The following is a 25,000-nucleotide window of genomic DNA, read 5'->3' as shown; positions in this document are numbered from 1 at the left end:
CGATAAATGACTCTGCACCGAGCGATCGTCTAAATTTTTACTCACGGCGTAAGGCGTTCTATCTGTCTTTTTCTACAGTTACTTTTACAGTCACTTTTGTTATGCCACCAGTATATGACACAAACAGCAAACTTACCTATGTAATTCAGTCTAACACGAATACGGTTCTTAATTAGAAAAATAACTCTTCTGGAGATCGTGACTTCTTCATATTATGTTTATCACATATACCAAAGACCAGAAATTGGGAAATATAAATATACTACTAAGCAAATTCACATATGAAACCTTGGAGCTGAATAGCCAATCTATAGTAAAAACCCATGATAATGTCTACTTTTTTTGTACAATAACTAAACACCTATACAATTTTTTAGCATTGCAAAAATACCATCTCTTGTCTAGTCAGTTACGTTTTATTTCAATTTGCATGTTGGATAAATTTCAGAATTTCATTTTGTTTATGCATTAGAATAAGGAACAATTCATTGTTAGATATTAAGACCATAATAATATTTAATCCCTCTCTTTGTTCCAGAAACGAGACAACAGTCAACCGTAGGACGTAAATTCCTTCTCACCTCAAGGTTAGTTGAATTCTAGTCTCAGATTCCTCATTAGGGTTATTCCCTAAATTCTTCTTCATAGCATACGCTTCAGGGAATAAAAGGAGTCCCTTTTTTGGTCACCAAACGTTCTGCGAGTTCACGTCTTGATGAGCACTTGTTAGGCTAAGAAATATTTTCTCTTGTTTTATAATTCTATCGCTCTCATTGTGTTGCTTCGTTTTTACATATTTACGTCCTTGTTAAATTAATTTTTGCTCCCTGTGCTGTATGCGAAATGACTAATTTACATGAATACATCGAGAGCAATGTCGCATGATATATAGAGAAAACAAACTGAAGATAACACCGTCTAATCTGATATCTTGCCACCTTTTAAAGCAGTGATTATGATCAGTCATTGATTCCTCTACTCGGCACAGTTTTTACTGCAAAATCACTGTCTCTTGAAACCTTATTTTAAAATGATAAATGAAAACCAAAAGGCTCTCTCTCTCTCTCTCTCTCTCTCTCTCTCTCTCTCTCTCTCTCTCTCTTATATATATATATATATATATATATATATATATATATATATATATATATATATATATATATATATACTATATATACGTATTCACGGAATTTGTTATTGTTCTCTAGGTTTCCAATATTCATTGAGATGGTGAAGCAAATGCCGCACGCTTTACCTTTTTTGTTTTTTCGCTTTACCACTATCGGAGAATTATCTCATGTCTGGATGTTGCATTACCCTCCCACCTTTATCCTTTAGACAAATATCGAGGCAGAGGATGCTCTCCGTTTTGCAGAGACGAAGAACACGTCAAGGCGTTTTGTTATTGTTTCATCATACCCGGTTTACCTATAGCATCTTGTTGCCTTTTTACGTTGTCAATTGTAATCCGTGTTAATGGATTGCTAATCGAATCATGGATTTTGTTTCACATATTTCACTAGCTCTCTCTCTCTCTCTCTCTCTCTCTCTCTCTCTCTCTCTCTCTCTCTCTCTCTCTCTCTCTCTCTCTCAGGGAGCTGCCGTAGTAGGAGTTATCAGCAAATTATTGACATTCCGAAAATACCCTTTTTCAGCAAGTCCAGGTTGACACCGAACCGGAGACATTCCAGGCATGTTCTTCTCATCAGTTAAATATCACTGGAAAACGTATTTGTACTGAGGAAGTAAAAGTCTAGACAGAAACCTTTATTGCCTTCTGTGTGGTGACAGAGTGCAAGTATGAAATCTGGTATATCGCTGTTCATATGTGGTTGAATGTAATTTCCGGGTAGTTTTGCGAAAATAAATAATAAATGTCACTGTTCGTCTCTTGATCTTCCAGGGAGACATCTGCTCGCTTACATGATTACTTTCGCAAGGTATTTCTGACTTAAAGGGAATTTATTAAACAGCGTTGTCGAACTGTCAGCGGAAAGGAAATTTTTATTGAATTTCAAATTCGGTAGCTGGTTTTTCCGTCTCCCGAACTCACAATGCAGGCTTACGTTGCAGCTGGTTAGCATTCTCCTTTGTTTCTCTCTTTGGAAGATGACTTTAAATGGATTGCTTTAGCATATACAAAGGAAAATCCCATTTGAATTCATTTAAGAGCGCTGTTTCTATGCACAAATATTTTTACTCCAAATGTATTTTATATACGGACGCTTGTTTTTGGAATTTAAAGTGAAACCACTCTAAAAAAAAAAAAAAAAAGGCATGCGTACTTGGACTTCTCAGTGCTATTTTTTTGTCATTAATCGTCCCTAAAAATGACGTAAAAGTGAATACTGAAAAGAAGGAAAGACGCAAGAAATATCTTTGCTGTCTTTAAAAATGTTTCTTAACCTTATTTGTAAGCCATTTTATTAATTACCTTTATTATTCTCCTATCGTAAATAACATTCAGTGTTCAGTTGCAGCATGCTTTTTATTAAAGGTTTCCAAGATTTGTATTATCACCGTTTTGAAAATGAAGAGTTGTTTCTTCACTTGCCTCCGTTGGATCTGCATGGGTTTGAGTGTACTGGAAATTGTTATTCTGTATTCCTCATATCTTAGGAACACGAGGTCATTGTTACCATCAGGTTGTCAAGTCTTGTTTATATCTGGCTCTCTGCTTCTCTTTGCTTCTCATTTATATTCACATGACGTAAAGGGAGAAACTGAAATTAATAACTTTCTATTTTTCATGCTGGTTCTCATATAAATTTGACAGTCCCTGTGCATATCTACCAGTGAGAAGTCGTCACTGATTTTCCTGAGTGTTAGAAAATTTATTTATAGATTTTTAGTTATGATGATAATTCAACTAAGGCTCGTCCCCACTGCTGTTAGGGAGTAGGCTAATATTTAATGATAAAAGGGCTGATGTAATATGACCTTTAAGACTTTTTGATACTGAATTTTGATGATTGAAATCATATAAGTAATCTTACCAAAAGTATAGTCTTTAGCAAGTGCATTTGCAATGGGGAAAACTACAATCACTAACAAGAGTGGTAAAACTTCAAACTGAAACTATAGATTGTTGAAGTTACCATGCCAGAATAATGAAGTTTCCCCGAAAATTGTTGCCAGAAATGTTAAAAATAAGATCATTGGGAGGATGCAGAAAACTTATTTTTCTGCAAAGTATCGCTAATTTACCATTCTGTACTTAATTATTTAGAAAATCCAAGTTTTCACTAAGTAAACTAACTCTGAAGCACCATCGTATATTCACAATGATCGAGGCCTATGCAGTGTCGCTCCCCTTTTTTATGATAATTTTATTATTAGCAAACGCACGTAAATATTTCAGTTAGATATGAAATTTTATAAATTTTCTACTTTGTTTCTTCGTGTGTATAAAATATAATTCAGAAATCCTGTAAAATGCTTATAATGATAACAAACAATGAGAGGATGAGTGTATTATAATAAAGAATTTAAAATGTCTTCATATCTAAATACTTTCAGTTATATATATAGCAATACTTAGCATTCGAAACCTCAGTGGTTGATTGGCAGCCAATTTCATTTTGTTTGGATATCCAGGACAATAGATCTCGGATAAATATCGATACATGTCACCCGTTTTTACTGGCTGGAAACCGCAGGAGAAAAAGACTTTTTTTAAAAAACCTTTTGTTTGCTCTTTACCTGATTTCCTTTGTTCCGATAAATCAGAGTTTTGGGCTTCGATAAACCTGATTGATTTCAGAACCCAATAGTTTGTTATTCTTGTTCAGCGCTGCATGATTTCCCAGTGTAGCACTCCTCCAGTGGTTGGGTTTGCAGATTTCCAACTGGTCTTCCGTAACATCACATTAATGACCAAATTAGTGATTTAGAAATTGTGATTTTGCGCCAGTATTTTTTGTAATAAAGTAAAGCTGCCTTTCAGTGGAGATTGTAAATGTGACATGAAGATTCCTGTGAGGTTCTTTCCTTAGCTTGAGTTAACCTCTACAGTAATAATAAAACTTATTAGGTAAAAATATATTTGTTTCCTCTGAGGTTTAACATCCACAGATCTGCCTCTCTCACCATTGCTCCTTTAATAATGATACATGTAAAATAAAACCACCTTACACCGAGCTTTAGGGGAGTAGTAATGTTCGTAAGGACGAACCTGACGACTTAAACCTTCTTATACCACCGGAAATAACTAGGAAGGATATTATATGTAAAGGTAAAGATAAAGAGAGAACCCAGGTTCAGTCCGTTTGCGCTCAATTTCCAAATGGCTACTGCTCATAGCAGAGAATGAAGCGCCAGTTACTGTGTTCATTTACACCAGAAGCTCGCCATGAAATTCCAAGTCTCGCCGTGGCCTTTAGACAGAATTAAACTTCGAAATAGAAACACACTTGATCGAATGGAGTAATAGATTGCTCTTCTTACCAATGAAAGCGCTGACGCCCTACCGAGGAATATCTGCTAAGTCTAGTAGAATGGGAAGCACGTTTCGGAATGGCTTCTTCGTGTGATTTGATGCTTCAAAACATCCAACTGTCATCCCATTGCTTTAGCTGCAGTTTTAGACGGAGACTGAATTTTAAAATGCTCACCTTCTAGGAATATTATCTTCGATCACCGTAATGGATTCCGTAAAGCAAAATGAACTTAACAGTTTTGACGACAGAAGACTTTATATAAAGAAATGCTCCCCAAAATTGAAAACGTTCCTTTCCAGTTTGTGTTTTAATGTCAGCCTTCAATACTATTTTTCATTTTTCTTGCCGTTTCTCTTCTCATTCTGATTCATTATCTGTACGAAAGCTTTGTTTAACAACCCAAAGTTAACGGGAGACGTGATTTTCCGTCCCGAGCAGTCTACTTTTACAGAAGTCACTTCAGGCACAAATTCACCAGTTATAAGTTAGCTTTTCATCAGGGGAAAGAGGTATTGTTTTGGGGGGGGGTCGGTGTCAGTGCAGATGAGGCTGTCAGCACTGGCGACCATGACGAGAATAAATAGGTGAGGCCCAAGCGATTGCTCATGATTGACAAGGAAAATAACTGGGTGCCAGCGGAACGACCGTCACTTTATGGGGAGAAAATTAAGATAGAAGTGGTCGTTATTTTCATAGCCGTAGGAAAAAATGACTGCAGTGGAATAGTTTGACATTGTATTGATTTATAGTAAACGGGGCGATATTGTATTGATTTATAGTAAACGGGGCGATAAGTTTCCTTTAGGAAAGGAGTGTGTTTCCAGTAATCTTTTTAACCAAATTATTACGTGCATTGGTTCTTTTATCTTGCTGGTCTTGTATATAATTGTTATTGGCGTATGCTTTTAAAAAAAGGATATTGTACCTGAGTGTCACTCACACATTGACGTGTTCGATATTAATACGCATTTGTACGAATTAAATACGTACAAATGCGTGTTATATATATTATATTATATATATATATATATATATATATATATATATATATATATATATATATATATATATATTGTGTGTGTGTGTATGTATGTATGTATGTATATGTATATGTATATATATATATATATATATATATATATATATATATATATATATATATATATATATATATGAAAACCCTAATGTATTTTGATTTATTTCTGCTACGTACACAAATCTGGTTGATGAATGAGAGAACAAGAAAGAACCCATGCAGAGTGAAGTGTAAGAGAAAAATCCTCTATAGAAGGCAGAAATCATTGCAAGATGGGAAATTGCAATATCCGGAAAAGAATAGGCCGAAATGGGTGCAATTTGAAAGGGGGTCCTTTTTCTCCCGCGCCCCCCTCCCTCAGGCATACATTTCCCCTGTTTTGATTGGCGGCCGGTCTCTTTCGCAAGCGAAGACAAACACAGCTTTGCAAATGAACTGCCACCGATTGCTGCTGGCCAAGTATTTGCTGTCTATCAGCTGGACACAGGGCGTTGCGGATCCTCCGAATAGCGGATTCTTTTGACGGACGGATTGAATCTCGTTCCGGAATGCGTCCGCCTTTGTGAAGGGCTGGTGCTCTTTGGCATCCGTCCCTCTTACCACTGCAGTGGTGAAGTTACGGGCGATTTTGGGATGATTTTATGATAGCTGATCTACCAAAGAGCACTCTCGGGCTTTCGATTTCCCCGCTGTTTGTTTACTTTCTCCTTCCGGCAGTCGCATTGTTGTTCGTTATCTGTTTTGAGAGATGCTTTAGTTTTTTGAGGAGGCGAACTTGCCATTGCAGGATTGCAGGTGTGAGTAAAGAGAGCATTCATAATCTTCATCCATAAAAGTGAGATGTATCATTGTGAATGATCCAGTTATTTTATATACATTTTACATGATTATGACAATAAGCTCTCGGGAAAGACACCGTTGTTTGGTAAAATTATAAATATGTTTGTCCAACGGGATGAAATCAGGAAAAAAATTACATTACAATATTCAGAATAAGGATACTGAGAAGAAAATTCTGCTACTTAAATTCACGATAATATTAATTTCAATTACTGTGTAGCTGATAACAGCGTCAAGTTTTATTCGTTTATTTATTTATATCGTCATTTGACACACGAGCAAAAGTGTGCGCCGCGCTATTGTCACCATCTCGTGTGTGCGTGACGACGGATTAGAAGTGATATAGCTCAAATCAGTAAACGCAATTAAACAATTAATTTCAAACAGAAATTTTTAAAGAAGTTGGAGCACTCTATGCGCCGAATATCAGGCTTATGAGGGAAAGCAATTTTGAATTAATTGCTTGACTGCCTCTGATCTCTGAATTCCATATTGAAATAATAGATATATTTTCTTATTTCTCGAGTTATTTATCGCTCAAAATTACGTTCAGGTGTTGTGTGCATTAAATTCGCACCTCCTTTCCTGAGACATTGATCTGTTTTACCATCACCCCTCCCCATTAATAATAGAGATATATTTTCCTCTTTTTCTATGATACTGCACTATTTTACCAACCCTTTCCAACTCACTGTTTGATATATGAGGAACAGCTCAGGTCCTCAGATATCGGCATACAGGAATGTAAACCCTATGGGTTGTTAGAGCTTAATTTTTCGATGGGAGACTATGGTTGTATTTGTCATTTGTACTGAATCCTCATTTTGAATGCCCTAGTTGATGTTTTATACATACACTCCCCTTCCAACCATTTTTTTTAATAAAATGTTATTGCTTTCGTTAATTCTCTCCTCTTTATACCCCATTGGCTTAATGATTGCTCTGAGTCAGTAACTGCCTAAATGTGCTCTATTGACATTGCCTTTAGAAGATGCCTTGTGAAGCTTATCCAGCCTTGAGGTCGTTTCTCTCATTATTATTATTATTATTATTATTATTATTATTATTATTATTATTATTATTATTATTATTATTATTATTATTATTATTATTATTATTATTATTATTATTATTAGTCTTTCTTCTCTAGATCGAGAACGGGATATGTGTATATCAGGTCACAATAATATTCAATGGTATTCTTGTTAATTTTATAAAAAAAAAGTTACAAAAGGTTGCAAAGCTTTCAACCCTGGCCTGGGTTCATCTTCATTCGAACTGAAGATAAACCCAGGCCAGGGTTCGAAAGCTTTTGCAACCTTTTGTAACTTTTTTATAAAATTAACAAGAATACCATTGAATATTATTGTGGACCTGATATACATTATTATTATTATTATTATTATTATTATTATTATTATTATTATTATTATTATTATTATTATTATTATTATTATTCAGAAGATGAACCCTATTGGTATGGAAGAAGCCCACAGGTGCCACTGACTTGAACTTCAAGCTTCCAAAGAATTTGGTGTTCATTAGGAAGAAGTACGAGGAGGTAAAGGGAAATACAGAAAGAAGAGATCTTACGTATTAAAAAAGAAAAAATAAATTTATAAATAGATAAAAATGTATTCAGATGTAAGGAGAATAGCATTAGGGTAGTAATGCATTGCATCTTCGCTTAAACTTTTGAAGTTCCAATTGGACAACATCCTCAAGGAGACGGTTTCACAGCCCAACAGTGTGAGCAGGAAGGCTGCTCTCCTAATTTTGTTCCTCTAGACAAAGTTCGATTAAAGGCTCTTATATCGCTTCAATAACATTATTCTTACTTCCAGCCTGAATTTGCATCAGCGTTGCAAGTCCGCAGCTGTAAGATTTTCAAGTTTGTGAGACCAGTGCGTCAAGTATATCGACACGGTACTTATTCCTGAAAGTACATCTTTGAAAGCAAAAATACGAGTCAGCCTTTTGGGCTGTGCTTCATGCCATTTACTCGAGATATTCTGAACTCGCTGTCTTCTGCTTTTCCTGTCGGATCTTTAACTCTTTTTAAGACTCTCTCTCTCTCTCTCTCTCTCTCTCTCTCTCTCTCTCTCTCTCTCTCTCTCTCTCTCTCTCTCCTATATTGCTAGCCGATGGTAGTTTGCTGACTTGATAAAAAACGGCATTATGGTATTATTATTCTTCCGATTCATTCATTGTTGGTAGTAAATTACTAGTGCAATGTACAGACTGATTTATTCTCTCGTAAGGAAATTTAAATTTAAATGTTATTTTATCCTTATAATATTGCAGGGATTGTTAAACATAACCATATAACGTTTCTCATATTATATGCCTGAAAGGGAAATAGGATATTAGTACTTTTTTTTCAATAAAATACGATATTAAAAAGTTTACAGTCCCTTAACACCTAGAGGGCTATAACAGACTTCATTTGTAGACTGAATATTGTGATTTCTCTTCTCCGACTTCTAATCAAAATGTTACGAGGCTTTTTTTTTTTTATAACGCGCAACGTCTTTTTCTTTTAACAAGACAACAGCTTGAATACTTCTGGTGGCATTCAGCTATTTCTTTAGTTGCATATGTTACAGTAGTATCGTTAATACAATATCTTCGGATATGTGTATATTTGCGCTTGCAATTTAACCGAATTTAACCGCACCTGTTGTCATCTGCAAGTAAACTTTTTCGGTTTACAATTGAAAAAGGCCTTATCTCTTCACTTTTTGATCCGGTTGACGCTTACAAAAGGTATATATATATATATATATATATATATATATATATATATATATATATATATATATATATATATATATATATATATATATATATATATATATGTATATGTATATATATATATATATATATATATATATATATATGTGTGTGTGTGTGTGTGTGTGTGTGTGTGTGTGTACAGTATATATAGACAGTTTTCGTCCTCGCATGGGATAATGATAGAAGGGTTCAGACTTCCGGTTTTTCGGCAAGTATTTAGGAATTGAAGTTGTTATGCTCACGCCTTTGTTCTTAACCCATTAGATACTTGTTCCCATTTACAGCTAGGTTGATTGGTGGGCGGTAACATGGGAGCATCCACCGACCTAGCAAATGTGAGCTGTGCGCTTTATCGGCGAGTCATTGCGCTCGTTTTGCCTGACAGCGCCTAATGATGGCCAGTGGAGTCGCCTTATCTTTATGCCGTATATACATACGCGCGCACACACACACACACACACACACACACACACACACACACACACACACACATATATACACACACATATATTTATATATATATATATATATATATATATATATATATATATATATATATATATATATATATATATATATATATATATATATACATACATATACACACACACACACAGAAAATTAAAGTGTTGGCAGTTTCTACGGGGAAATATTTTAACGAATCAAAAAATGCGCAGTATCACGTCATCAATGTCTCCTTGGTCATATCCCTATATGCCAAGGAGACAAGAAACGATGTTGTGCAGATTGAGGATTGGACTTACAAGACTCACTCCTGGGTTCTTGATGTCCCGTGAAAATCCTCCATTTTGCGATGACTGTACTGTGCCCTTGACTGTGAGACATTTGCTGGTCAAATGTCCCAGGCCTGGGAATTTGAGATATAGGTTCTTGTCCTGGGGGCGTAACAGAGAAGGTCATTTTATTCTAGCTACAATTCTCGGTGAGGATTGTAGTATGAGGCGTTTATATATTTTTATGTGGGAGGCGGACCTCCTCAACAAAATTTAGATTGTATATTTAAAGTATATGTAAGTATTGACAGTATATTCAAGCAAATATGATTATATACATATATTTTTAAATACTTTTATATGAAATTCTTTTTAAACTTATTTATTTATTCTTAGTTTTCTATTTAACTTTATAATGGAGTCAATGAACTAGATGTTGCGACGCCAGTTTTATTATACATTATAAATCAATATGCATATGCATAATAAGGGCATGCCTAAATTCCATTCTTAAACTTGCAATAACTCATTATTTACAAAAGCTGCGCCTTAGTCATACTAATTTCATGTTTCCATGTATGGATATAACGATTCACAGTTTTGCTGTTTTTTTATATATTTCTGCTCCCTACTATCGTTTTTTTTTTTTTTTATTCTCGCCTCGAATGTTTCATTGAATGCTGTGAACTGCATTCCTACACTCAAAATAAAATTTTTAGTTATTTAGTTTGCTTTACTATGTTTTGAAAACTAGTAATACCTCATTTTTATTAAAGTTTGGGGCATTGCAGGTTTATACTGTAAATATTAGGGACATTAGCTCTCATATCAACTAGGAACAGAAAAGTTTGTAAATTCTCTGTCTTCCACACACACACACACACACACACACACACACACACACACACACACACATCTACATGCACGCACGAACATATACGCAAATCATATTCTCCTTGTCTGAACAGGTCTACTTCCAATTTCCTGCTGTGAAAACTCATTTTTACTTTTACTGTTGGAACTTTCTCTGATCCCCCTCCCGCGGAACAAAAGAAGAATAAAAGTACTTGGTCCCCAAAAAATCGCCAGTTCTGTGGATTCTTATGGGTGAGCCCTCTTTGAAAGCCACCGAAAAATAGGTTCGGATTCTGCGATTTCACGGTAGTGCCATAATGAAAAGAAAAATGGATAACACATGAAAGACACTGTCACCGCTCTCATTAAAATTCCGATTTGGTCAAGAAAGAATGGTAAAGAAGCCTTGTCACTATGTAAACTGATATGGAAATAGTATCGCTTTCTGAAAACAGCTTTGTCTTTGTGGGTGGTTTAGTTAATTCACTAATTACATATGAAAGATATAAATTCTCGGTTTAATGAACTGTTGTATATCGTTTTATCTGAAAAATATTTAAAGAATAAAAAGTTCTCGATTGCTTTATCTCTGATCTCTAGATAGTCATCGAAAAGAGAATTCACGACCTCAGTTTTTTTTTAACGTGGTAATATTCCAAAGAGCTTCATTCTCAAGTCAGAAACCTTTAGTTCTTTTCCTTCTTTTTTTTTTTTTTTTTTTTTTTACAAAACCCAGTCACCTTTCGTACTTCCTTCTTTTCACCAAAACTACTTTCCATCAGTTCTTTTTTCTTCTCTCTCTCCATCTTCCTTGGTCACTATGTGCCACCATCAGCAATTTCTCTTAAAGATTTTCTCATTTCTCTTTAGAAGAATGTAATTTTATTGACAAGGTCGATATGAAGTAAATCTCTGTTAGTATAAATATTTTGCGGAACCTTCCGTTATTCCAGTCAGTCACTTATCGGGAGTGTTAAACCAAGAATGAATATTTATGTACCGAAGAATTAATATTTATGTACCGTATCTTTATTTGTGCTTCTTCTCTAGACAATGTAGAATTATTCATTTACATTATTAACTCTTTTAGTGATAATCTTATCCTTATAAAATCCTCAGCTTGCAATGAAATGAAGAATTATTTTAGCCAGAAACGTTTTTCGAAGTTAATTGTTGGAAGGAGGGCGTCAAGTCAGATCATATCCAGCGGTTATTAGTGTAATAAGGATATCATTTTCTACAACCGGATAGCTAACCATGTTTTTATACATTTATAATAATAAAATTAATCCACCATACTATCTCTCTCTCTCTCTCTCTCTCTCTCTCTCTCTCTCTCTCTCTCTCTCTCTCTCTCTCTCTCTCTACACAAAACATTTCCTCGGGATTTGAACAGATCTACTTCCAATTTCCTCCGCCGGAAACTTATTTTTCCGTTGCAACTTTCTCTGATCCCGAAACAAAAGAAGAATAAAAGAAGCTGGTCAGGAAAAATCGCCAGTTCTGCGTATTCTTATAGGTGGGACCCTCTTCGGGAGACCGCCAAAAGTGGGGACGAATTCTGCAATTTCACGGTAGTGACTTACTTAAAAGAAGAAGAGGTAACAAATGAAAGAAACCTGCAGGACCCTGACGTCATCTCCTCCATTAAAAGTCCAAATTTTGAGAGAGGGAAGAAGAATCTCTCGCCTTCTATAACCGGGGATGGAAATGGTCGCTCTCGAAAAATGCCCTCACTTTTATCCTTTCCCAAGATTATCTAGTTTTATCCATTCCAACGAGGTCGTTGTTTGTAGCTATATATGTAATTCTTTTTTTTTTTTTTTTTCAGCTTCCTTGCTGTTATAAGCAGATTTTTGCAGACTTTATCGATAGTATAACAGTGCTGTTAAATGTGGTAGTATTGATGTAGGTTCATTCTCAAGTCAGACATGTGGTTGTTTTTTTCCTCAAGTAACCCCATATGGGGTTAGTGCCGTCAGTGCATCTCTCGCGGTGCACTGTAGGCATTACTGCGCTGTTGGCTTTCTGTGCGGAAAGACCTCATAGGTCCAGCGCTGGCCTTTGGCCGAAATGTTATATTACATTCCATTCCTTTAGCAGGACCCTTCTGCTTTTCTTTCTCATCATACTTATTTTGATCATTTCAGGAATTGACAATTTCTTGCCTCTTATGCTTTTTTGTATTATCATTTATTATTATAAAGAGATGTATATATTCACGAAGTCTAACAGGGGCCGCCATCAGCTTCAGTTTATTATTATTATGAATATTGTTTTATTTCATGAAAAATACACGAGTTTCTCCTGCGCCTGCAGCAAAATACGAAAGAAAATATATGTAGCAAAAATGTATCATATTTTTAGCATAATTCAATCCCGAAGTTTCATAAAAGGACAATGTATTGTACACAGACAGACTCTCTCTCTCACACACACACACACACACACACACACACACACACACACACACACACACACACACACATATATATATATATATATATATATATATATATATATATATATATATATATATATATATATATATGTGTGTGTGTGTCTGTGTGTGTAATGTAACGGATATTAACCAACGAATGCAGCTTCATATATAGTTAACGACTCTTGGGAATAACTTACAACTATGTGAAATTATAGATGAGATTGGCGGACGAATCACTAATTATTTATTTTGGGTGTAATTACTGCCAAGTATTGTGAACTGGATATTACCCGATTTTTGTGTAATTTAAAAAAAGTGCCACGGTGAAAAATGAAAAATGTGCGCGTGTTTATGTGTGTGTTTGTGTGTACGGACGGGGTTGTCATGTGAGCGTGCATATGTATTGGGTCTTTTCAACGCCTTCCATACCAGTGTTTTAGACATCATACTAGCAGGTTTACAGACAGTGGCAGAGAATATTTATGCGGATGGGGTGGAACAATGAAATGAAATAGGGGTTTGTACTAAAAATGCTATAGGCCTAGTAGTTATGACAGTGGCTGTGGGAAAAAAATATGTCCCCTTTTTTTCAAGCCCAAACTGTTTTAATGTTGTCTTTCATTATTTTTTTTTTACGCTAGGCTTTTTATTAAGCCTACATTCTTTGTGCTTCTTAATTTTTGCCCATATTCAATCCGCTCGTTAAACTGATTTCATGAATATAATTCAGAATGTTACTCAACATGAACGTTGAATGCTCTGACTTTACTCATTCATGTCACCGAATTTTATCCTTCCCTGACAATTCCATTCAAGAGATCTGTAATTTTTATGTCTCCGTATGTCTTGGAATGTTATGCGTTTTTTTTTTTATCCTCAGAATTTATGTCGAAAGACTGAAAGAACAACAATTCCTTTCACATACTTTTCTGTGTATAACTCCTGACCAGCAGTCCAGCTGATATCTTCCAAATTCCAGTTCGACTTTTCTTTTGTATCTTTAAATTTGTACTGGAAAATTCATTCCTCATAATTTCATTTTACTGGGGTAGCCTTGCTACTGACTTTATTCCTTTGCGTATATTTTAAGCCTAGAGTAGCCCATATATTTATTTATTATCCGTATATACACATACACACGCGAGACACACACACACACACATATATATATATATATATATATATATATATATATATATATATATATATATATATATATATATATATATATATGTATATATATACATATATATATATATATATATATCTGTATATATATACATCTATATATGTGTATGTATATATTTATCGGTTTATATATTCTGTATATATATATATATATATGTATGTATGCAGGTATGTATGTATGTATGTATGTAATCATGTGTGTATGTCTTCAATATAGCCGGATGTACCTTTGCAGTAAGAAGCACATGCAGAGAAATGGGATGAGGGACCGCATTCCTTATGTGTTCACCCAAAAAAAGTTTTCAAATAGTTTTCGAACTCTCTCTGACTCTAACTTCTGTTCAGAGACAATAGTACCGGAAGTGAGAGCTTTTTGAGGAGGCTGAAGTGTAGGAGTAACGGGAAGAGAAGAAGAAGGAAAGGAGGGAAAGGGAGGAAAAAGAAAGTTTCTTATCTTTTTTTCTGCAGATTCTTTCTTCTATCTCCATACGTCCTATTTGAAAATGGTCTTGAAATTTTGTTTGCTAGGGCAATTGTAAACTTGCTATAAGAGACAATATCTGGTTACATAATAGTCCGGTGGGGAATATCTCGCCGAGGTCCTCTACTTTTTATGTCTTTTTTTTTTTTTCTTTCTCTCCGTCGAATCCAAATGCGATCCGCTATAGTCGACATACTACCACAAACCGTGTTTAAATTATTCGCTTCTCGCCCGACAATACGCCAATAACGTTACTGCAGTTTTACAGATAACTTGTAGGCATTCCAAATGATTTGAAAATTATTCCTGGAATATTCCAGACCTATGCTCCTGGTTTCCAGCATTAAAAGAGAGAGAAAGAGAGAGAGAGAGAGAGAGAGAGAGAGAAATAATAGCATCAGTTGCTTGCAGAGCAAGCATCCTTGCGATAGATATTAAGGTAGTACGTATCAGTCACTTTTTCTTTTATACAAAATAGGAAAGGAACAACTATCACACAGTATGTTTAAAGTTAAAGCAATTTCATGCATGATTCAGCTCTTTGTGTCTTCTTCTTCGTAAGTGAGAGTTTTAACGTGTTTCTTATATCCTTTTTAAATTAAGTTTCCCTCTTTTGATAAAGTATTATCTGAGCTGTCTCGTGATTTTATTCTAAAAGGAAAATTTTCATTCTTTGTGTACTCCGTAAAAGATAGACCCTTTATCGATGAATACGACGTACGAAAAGTATTTCAGAACCTTCTTGGGTTAAGGCACAAATCTCACGCACACATGCTGAAAGGTAACACATGCTAGATCCATCTACCTCTAAATAGAAAGGTCTAAGAGTAATATATATATATATATATATATATATATATATATATATATATATATATATATATATATATATATATATATGTGTGTGTGTGTGTGTAAACTAATTATTGTACATAAAAAACCATGCACGTATACATTTACTTTAAATGTTCACAAGCGAACGTTGCAATTATATTCTTGGCAAACATCTGTTGTCTATTCCATATATGCAAATACAATAATTGTGTGTACTGTTATGAAAAGAAATGTAAGCACACATTTAAATAAACATGCTTGATCATGTATACCAATACTCACAGACTGTTAACTACTAACTTCAGTCCGAAAACTTTCAATTTACTTATCTTGGGCATCCCGGCCTTTTCGAAGGGGGCGTCCTTCGATACCACTGACTTCCTGTCCTCCTGGTAAATAGAGGCTGAAACTTTAAAGGAGGTTCCTGTAATTAGTTTTCCTCGGCTTTCCTCGCGCTTTGCAAAATCTCGACTCGACGTGCTTTCAGGGCCTTATGTTTTTGCTCTGCTTTGAAAGACGCAAAGGCGGACCATTACTCCAGGCTAAAGAAGAAGAGCCATAATGGATTGGATTTGGGATTCGTCAGATCTAAGATGAATTCTTTTATTCACTCGAATAGTTGTGGCTGGGTCTGCAATTAATCTGATTCCACTGCATGGTTTCTTGCATGAGTGAATGAAGGAATATCCTTTCTCAGTTGTTTCTGCATTTTGAAAAGAAGGATTCACTGTATGTGTACACTGTTCCAGACTATCGGTCATTGAAGATCTCCATGAACAGAATGTTTGAAACTGTAGTGTTCATTTATGAGTTAACAAAATAGAGCCAGTGTGTATTTCCATTGACCTTTAAGAAGCCTATAATTTTCCCAAGTTTGATTTGGAAACTTAAATTAACAAATCTTTTTTTTTATGAATACTTTCATTAAAAAGCACACACATCTTTCTTACGGACACATACTTCACACACACACATATATGTGTGTATATATATATATATATATATATATATATATATATATATATATATATATATATATATATATATATATATATATATATATATATATATATATATATATATATATATATATATATACAGACACACACACACACATATATATATATATATATATATATATAAAGTATATAATAGTGTATGTTTTTTGTATGTGCAATGTCATTCTGCATGTACGATATTTAACATCCTAAAGCAAGTTCATTTGATGTTCATGCCCTGTTCCTACATAATATGTGTTGTTCTCGTCTTGCTTCCATTTCTTATCCTGTGAGGTGAATGGAAAAATAATAATAATAATGATAATAATAATTTTATTATTATTATTATTATTATTATTATTATTATTATTATTATTATTATTATTATTATTATTATTCAAAATATGAATCCTATTCATGTGCAACAAGCCCAGAGGGCCACTGACTTGAAATTCAAGCTTCCAGAGAATATGAAAATATAGAAAAAAGAAATCATTTATTAAAGAAGAAAAAAATAGATTAATAAAGAGATAAATAGATATCCTCAAGGGAGACTGTTCCACAGTCCAGTGGTGTGATGGATAGAGGACTTCTGGAACTGAGAAGTTCGACAGCGAGGCACATTTACTGCATGTTGGTGCTGCTGTTCAGCGAACCTGGTTTGCTTTCGGCAGGGAAAGGGGATCAGGGATCAGTTGTGAATGTGGAAGCTCTTTGTTAAAATACAACTTATAAAAAACTGACAAACAAGAGACTATCCGTCAATAGTCCAAGCCACAACAGAAACCTGCCACCACGAACCACTTTATCTAAACGAGATCAATTTCTGGCAGAAGCAGACATCCACACTGGAGAACAGTATTCTAGTAAAGGAAGGACAAATGACCTAGAACAGGTTGCATTAATTTTATCACTGTTATAAATAAATGAGGCCTTTCGTACAATTCCTAACTTTCGTGCGGCATCTGCTGACTCTTTCATTTGATGTTTCTCAAAGGTAAGATGTGAATGAAAAGTTACACCTAGACTAGTTAAAGCTTCAGGCTCATTCAGCAGAGTCCCATCCACCTGAAGGGTAGGATAGGGTAGGAAATCTGTCCTGGTTAAAAATTGTAACATTACAGTTTATACACCATATTACTGTTAAACCAACCATTATCAGTCATAGGCCTTTTAATTTATTTTTGATATGTGAATGCACACTGTGCATCAAAAATCGTAAACCTTTTCAAATGTTTTCAAAACAAGGGAAATAGAAGAAGAGCGTGATGATTCAGGCACTGGATGATTATATACTAGAAATATTGTCAATTTTTTTTGTAACCAGTGTCTAAGGGCCTAATTTCTTTTTATCTAAATCCCTAAACTACAAAATCTTGATCCCGAAGGCCCACTGAAGAGAAAATCGAACTCTTAATAAGAACGCCATGGCCTCAGTAACCTTGAACGTATGCTTGGTCATCCATTGCTTTACTGAACATATTTTACCAGGGCTGAAACTCCTCTTTGATATTTGATACATTTACGAATGATGGAGTGTTGTGGTTTGGTATTAACGACAAATGATTAGACTTTAACTGTGCTCAAACACACATGGACCTGTCAGCGTCAGATATTTGCTAGTTTTAATAGATCCATCCTTGCTGTCGCATGTAATGTTCAGTGATCATATTTGAAATTTTATAGTCATTTTCAGATTTTCAAAGGATTTCATTGGAGGTGTTATTGCTGTAAATGGTAGTGTGAATTTCGTAGATGGCACTTTAGCTTGTGTTAAAAGAGATTCACACCAAAATTGCCAAGAACTTGGTCAGCACATTTTCATCATATTTTGAATATATCATCTAGAGGATACTCATTCTATTTTAACATTTCTTTTCAAAATAAAACACTATAATGGTTTTGATAATAATGGGTTGCTCTTCTAACTTTCCTCGTCTTTTACCCGAAACGGATCTGCAGCTTTCTCTCCTGGCAAAAAGGCCGAGCTTTCTGACCCATATTTTCCACCGAATTCTTTTCTCAGAAATTCCAGTTCTCTTGAAACTCGAACTCTGGCCCTTTCTAATCCTATTCTTTGCATGTAAGGTAAAGTAGATTTTCACATTCTCAAGACTGGGCAGTATTTGGCCCGCCTTGTCTTTACGCATAATTACAAGCAAGAGTTCATGAAAGAACAGGTTCTTGAGATTTGCCAAGTGTTTCAGCCTATCCATAAGAAAGGCGGCCTCTAGCTCTTCCAATAAAACTGTTCAGTTGCTACAATCTACAATACCCGTAAAATATACAAACCTTTACTAAACTCTTGTTCTCTTCAAAATCTCGAGTTAAAATAACTCTTCTTGCTGATAACCAGCAAAATATATTTCAAGCGCTTTTTTTTTTTTCTGGCTCGCTGATTGTATTTTTCTTGTCATCTTTGAGGTGTTTGCATAATTTTTTGTCAAATTCAAATTATCCTTTCTATTTCGTAAACTTTGATAATGTTTGAGTTAAAACTTACTTAATTCTACTCCCTCCAAGACAGTGCCTACCAGTTTCTGTCTCCTTTCCTCTCCACTCATTGGTTATCATTCATGAAAATGTAATTTAGCATCTCACTTCATTGTTAGTCTCCTTCTTTTTCCCCAGGAATCCAGTCATGCAAATTTCTTAATCCTCCTCACCATCTCCAGATAGCTTCTCTCTGCTTTTCTTTGTACGTATTGCTTAGGTCAGTTTTCCTTGACCCCAAGAAAGACTTCCTCTTCAATTTATCAGTTCCGTATCCCCCGCCAGGCTACCTTTTCCTACATTTATTGTATGGAAATCGTCTGTTCTTGGATTGCGTGGTTCAAAGAATATTTCTTTTCTTGCTCCGGTTTTTCCAAACCCTTGTAGCCTTTCACCCATCACGAGAAGGCTGTTTCTTTTCATGTGGTTTAGCCCATATTTCTTTCTGTCATGTTGTTGTCCTTTTTGCCTGAGATATATATATATATATATATATATATATATATATATATATATTTATAAAACATATACACATATATATATGTGTGTATATATACATTATATATATTTTATATGTATATATATATATATATATATATATATATATATATATATATATATATATATATATGTATATATATAGGCACCAAAGTAACCATTGAGCTCTAACCTGTATTAAGGAAATGGGGCGTGTTGTAGTGTGAATATATATATATATATATATATATATATATATATATATATATATATATATATATATATATATATATATATATATATATATATATATATATATATATATATATATATATATTGTGTGTGTGTGTGTGTGTGTGTGTGTGTGTGTGTAAGGATGTGGATAAACTTGTAAGTAACAGGATGCACGGCAGTACAAAGGGAAGGGTCTTTAATACCATGGGTGAAAATATGAGAATATTCCCAATAACGTGCAGCAGATGGAGGCAATTTTCACCTGAAAGGGTGTGCTCTCTTATTAATTGGTTTTTATTTATGTCCCTCCAATTTCATATTCACAGGAAAATGACAAGTGTTTCCTTAACTGCATATTGCTGTCTTGCTGAAAGATGTGACAGGCTTAAATTCCTCTGGCTTATCAGTTTCCTCATATAGCTATATTGCATCTGTCTCTTGTAAATATGTCTAAAGCGTTCGGTTATATACGATTTTCAATAATGCATTTTATGAGTTTAACATTTTTTTCATCAATATTAGTGAATATTAACTCCTATGCGAAATAAAGAATTCTCAGCAAACAACAAGCACAAAGTAATGTTTTTCTTAGGATATCTTCCATATTCTTCATTCGTTTGGGCATTTTCTTGACGAAATTTCAACAGTTAACCAGTGGAGCCATTTACCTTAAATGTGATAGCTTCCAAAAACATTTCAGCCACCGGACAGTGTCAGTTACAGTGAGAAAAACGGTGAGCATAAAGAAAGATTCTTGTCTTGTGGTTGTTGAACTGGTCCGGACCACTGCTAACGGGGAACTGCGACGAGTATTTGCCTCTAAATTGCTTTTAGAATCTTGGAAACCAGCCCTGAAGTTTAAAAAAAGTGACTCGTGAAACTGGAAGTCCTTTGGTCCAGTGACCCCTATGCAAAAGGCATTGCTCGTTGACCTCTCACGACAGGCCATTTGTCAAAGTCAAGTCGACCTTCGTCAGAGTGAGAGTCTCGGCCATTAGTCAACCATATTAACTCAGAGGAAATGCAGCAAAACGGAACGGCTTTTGGTCCGTGAGATTTCTTTCCTTTGGGCTCTTGTAGCAACTTGACGTCATTTTAGTCGTCTCAAATAATGAGAATGTTTTTGCCTGCGCGAAGATAATGGTACTATATATCAGATGCAGGTCATGTGAAACATTCTGTAATACTCTATAATTGCTTCCCTTTTCTTCGTCATCATCATCATCGTCTCTCTCTCTCTCTCTCTCTCTCTCTCTCTCTCTCTCTCTCTCTCTCTCTCTCTCTCATGTCACATAAGTTTTCTTCCTTTGTCTAATGTATAATGTATAAATATCTATTTTGGATGTTATGCTTCTATTACATGAAGACAAGTTTCCCTGTTCTTCATCTTGCATTAAATTACTGTTTCTAAACTAATGTCGTATGTGGAATGTACGGGAAGATTAAAATAGAGGCTCATAAGATTTTTGCTCAGAAGAATATTTTGTACCATTTACTTTGAAAACAAAAGTTTTTGACTTTTTTTCAAATTTTAGTATAAAAAAATGACAAAAATCCGTCCCCTCATCTAAGCAAGCAAAGATCTCAGTAGCGTTACGACGCATCTTGGTAGATCGAAAATGCAAATGGTAATACGCCGCTGTTAAGCGCTTCTAACTACGTGTGCAAGAGTAGAACGGTCGCTTACGATATTATTCATTTTCTAAGATCCCGAGACTTAAATCCAATAAGCATACTTATGAGAAAAGTTGAATCGTAGAATTTCCTAACTGCCTTGTGTGAAGCTCGCGTTCGTTGGGAGAGCTGGAAGAGAATAGAAAGCAAACGTCTAGTTGACGTTTCACTCAAGCCTTCCTTACAGCTGGAATTGTTCATTTTAAAGGTGAAATTAAAAAAGAAATTAACAAAGCTCTCCAGTGGACTGATTCGAAATGGGAAGAATACAGAGGAATTATGAAATAAGGAAATTTGTAAACCTGGAATTTTCATACTTGTTCAAGGACGTTTAAGTCATCAAAAAATCTTTAAAAGAACGAGTTGTTTTACTAAAATATGTAATCCGGCATCCTTTATTGGTACTTATGATCTGTTTCCTATATTCAACTTGAACTAATTTATATTCGTATTTCTTTTCGCTAATATCTTCAAATTTTGGGAAGGTTCTGAATTCGATGACTTGGAGGTGCGAGTCTCGCGATGAGTTTTGCTTTGTCTGGTAATACAGATGATAATGATTGTTCAGTGCTAAGTTTTAAAGTGTATAATGAAGTATTTGTTTAAATTTTTAATCTTTATATATCCTACGCAATGATAGACACTGGTCAACACTTCTGCAATATTTAAAATATTCAATGGATGGTGTTGAAGATATTTTCTAACAATAAAGCATAGGAAAAACTTAATCCCGAAAAATTTCCTTGATAATTGCCATGGATATTAATTGGCATAACGAGGAGCATATTAGAGTGACTGAAATTGTAGCCTTATGCAGTAATGAAAGATATATTCCTAATTTGTTTATGAGTGAAGAAAGGCGAAAACATTTCCCGTGATACAGTAGCTTGTGTACTTTAAAAGAAACTGAGATGGCATAGAATCAGATATGTCTCTGTTTCAGCTGTTTTATCTGTAAGTGAAAGCTATAGATAATTTATTAAAAAGGTACACGAAAGACTATAGAAGCTTTTACGTAAAAGTGTAAAATCATGTTTAAGCTTTTCTGCTTCTCTCTTATTAAAATTAGGTCACTTGAGGGCGCCATCAGTTCCCTGATGGATGATAACTTGAATGCAGATGATATCTCGAGGAGGCTTTAGAAATGCATTTTTTCTAGAGGTGGTAAATTATTGAACAATGACCAATGAACCAACATGTGATGATATTCTTGGGAACCTAACTCGAACATACGCAGAGAGAGATGCTTCTATTAAATATGTCTAATTCTTTTATTTGTAATAAGTTAAGTATACCTTAGTTTAACCAGACCACTGAGCTGATTAACAGCTCTCCTAGGGCTGGCCAGAAGGATTAGATTTATTTTACGTGGCTAAGAACCAATTGGTTACCTAGTAACGGGACCTACAGCTTATTATGGAATCCGAACCACATTATACCGAGGAATGAATTTCTGTCACCTGAAATAAATTCCTCTAATTCTTCATTGGCCGGTCGGAGATTCGAACTCGCGGCCAGCAGAGTGCTAACTGAGAACGGAACCCACCCGTCAAACGAGGAAGTTTAATCAGGCATCATAATTGAAGGAGTAAGTTATATAGACATAAACAAATGCCCGTTCGTTCTTATGCAATAAAAGTGATTTGATGTCTTACGTTGGTTTTTTTATCAGATGTGGAAATTAATTTGAATTTCGAATATGCCTTTTTATAGTTTTATAGTTTTAATTGATAAATTGTTCAAAAGAGCTTGGCTTAGGATTTCTTCCCAATACTCTCTGCCACATTAAATTCGTATCCCAGCTATGGTAAAAACGTTTTGCTTGCCTGGTAAATAATAAAACTCGTACTACGTGTTTGCAGAATTTCATATGAAAGAGGTAGTTATGTGCATTTGAATATCACAATAACTATTTACTTCATTACAAATAAGTATTGCCTATAAATTTTGCAATAAGCAACAAAGTTTCAATGGAACATCAAAATTCAACATTATACTTCTCCGTGGCATAAAACATGCCATTATTTTTTTCATCAATGAGCTTATCGTTTCGAATTCTTTTACACTCTAATATGGTACTTTGTTCTGCAACAAAGTTCTGCAAATATTTAAAATTTTTATCACAGCAATATATAAGAAATGATTGTCTGCTTTTCGCCGATACGTGGTTTTTAGTCATATATTAAGCTTCAAATGACGTTTGATGTCAGATTCGCTCTACCTCAAAAGTAACACCGAGGGGGAATTATAATTGACAAGTGGTTCGTCACCTTGCGGATTCGATCCACCGAACAGCGACAGCCTCCAACTTCAGTGACAAGTACTTATCACTTGGCTGTATGTAACAGTAATTGGCATTTGTAGCGTATGTTTGAATGTGCGTGTCAATATATATATATATATATATATATATATATATATATATATATATATATATATATATATATATATATATATATATATATGTAGTTGTATTCTCCTCAATCACGAAGATAAAATATCACGATGTACTCACAATGAAAACGAAGGAGAAACCAGAGGAAAAGGAAATAGAGTTCTTAATTTGTCCCACAGTTTCGCCTTCCACCAGGCCTCTTCCGGGGAACTTTATTGATTAATTAGTTTAAGAAAAACATATACCGGACATATGTTTACATATGTCCGGTACATGTCTTTCTTAAACTGATTAGTCAATAAAGTTCCCCAGATCAGGCCTCTTCCGGGGAACTTTATTGACTAATCAGTTTAAGAAAAACATATACCGGACATATGTAAACATATGTCCGATATATGTAGTCAATAAAGTTCCCTGGAAGAGGCCTGATGGAAGGCGAAACTGTTGGGACAAATTAAGAACTTTATTTCCTTTTTCCTCTGGTTTCTCCTTCGTTTTCATTGTGAGTACATCGTGATATATATATATATATATATATATATATATATATATATATATATATATATATATATATATATATATATATATATATATATATATATATATTATATATGTATATTTATATATATATATATATATATATGTATATATGTGTATATATATACACATATATAAAGGCAAATACCACGAAGGAAAGAGAAGCAATGGAGTGATGCTAGGCCTTTCGACTTAATGTCCTTTACTTAGCAGACTGATAGAAATATAAAAATAAGTTTACAAAGAAAGCTTGTATAAATGACAGACAGGGATTATAAAGGAAAATATGTACCTGGAATCCAACACAGTTGAAGAATTAGTAGACATACCAAAACAGAGGTAAATATTTAAGAGGATTTACAAAAGATTTGGCCCAACAGCCCAGAAGCAGGGAACAGACAATTAAAAGATTATACAAGGAAAGAATGACCGTGGAAGGAATGAGCTGATTACAGTACATATGTTATAAAAGTACAACTCAATTATTCTCCTTTTGGTGAACTATAACAATTTTTGCAAAATGAACATTTTCAAAAAAATATTTTA

At 34.4% G+C, this 25,000-nt stretch overlaps 1 protein-coding gene across 6 annotated transcripts in view; it reads left to right on the top strand.

The window, feature by feature from the left end:
* LOC136845746 (uncharacterized) overlaps positions 1-25,000 on the top strand; it is a 732,048-nt gene that overhangs the window by 603,213 nt on the left and 103,835 nt on the right. For all 6 annotated transcript variants that reach the window (XM_067115988.1, XM_067115989.1, XM_067115990.1 and 3 more), the window contains one exon: positions 539-587. The gene's annotated coding sequence lies outside the window, so the exon portion shown is untranslated. The remainder of the gene's footprint in view (positions 1-538; positions 588-25,000) is intronic.

Source organism: Macrobrachium rosenbergii, chromosome 14 (assembly GCF_040412425.1).
Source record: "Macrobrachium rosenbergii isolate ZJJX-2024 chromosome 14, ASM4041242v1, whole genome shotgun sequence".
Classification (NCBI taxonomy): Eukaryota; Metazoa; Arthropoda; class Malacostraca; order Decapoda; family Palaemonidae; genus Macrobrachium; species Macrobrachium rosenbergii.
The sequence above is the reverse complement of the archived record's forward strand: the minus strand, read 5'-3'. Positions and strand labels throughout refer to the sequence as shown.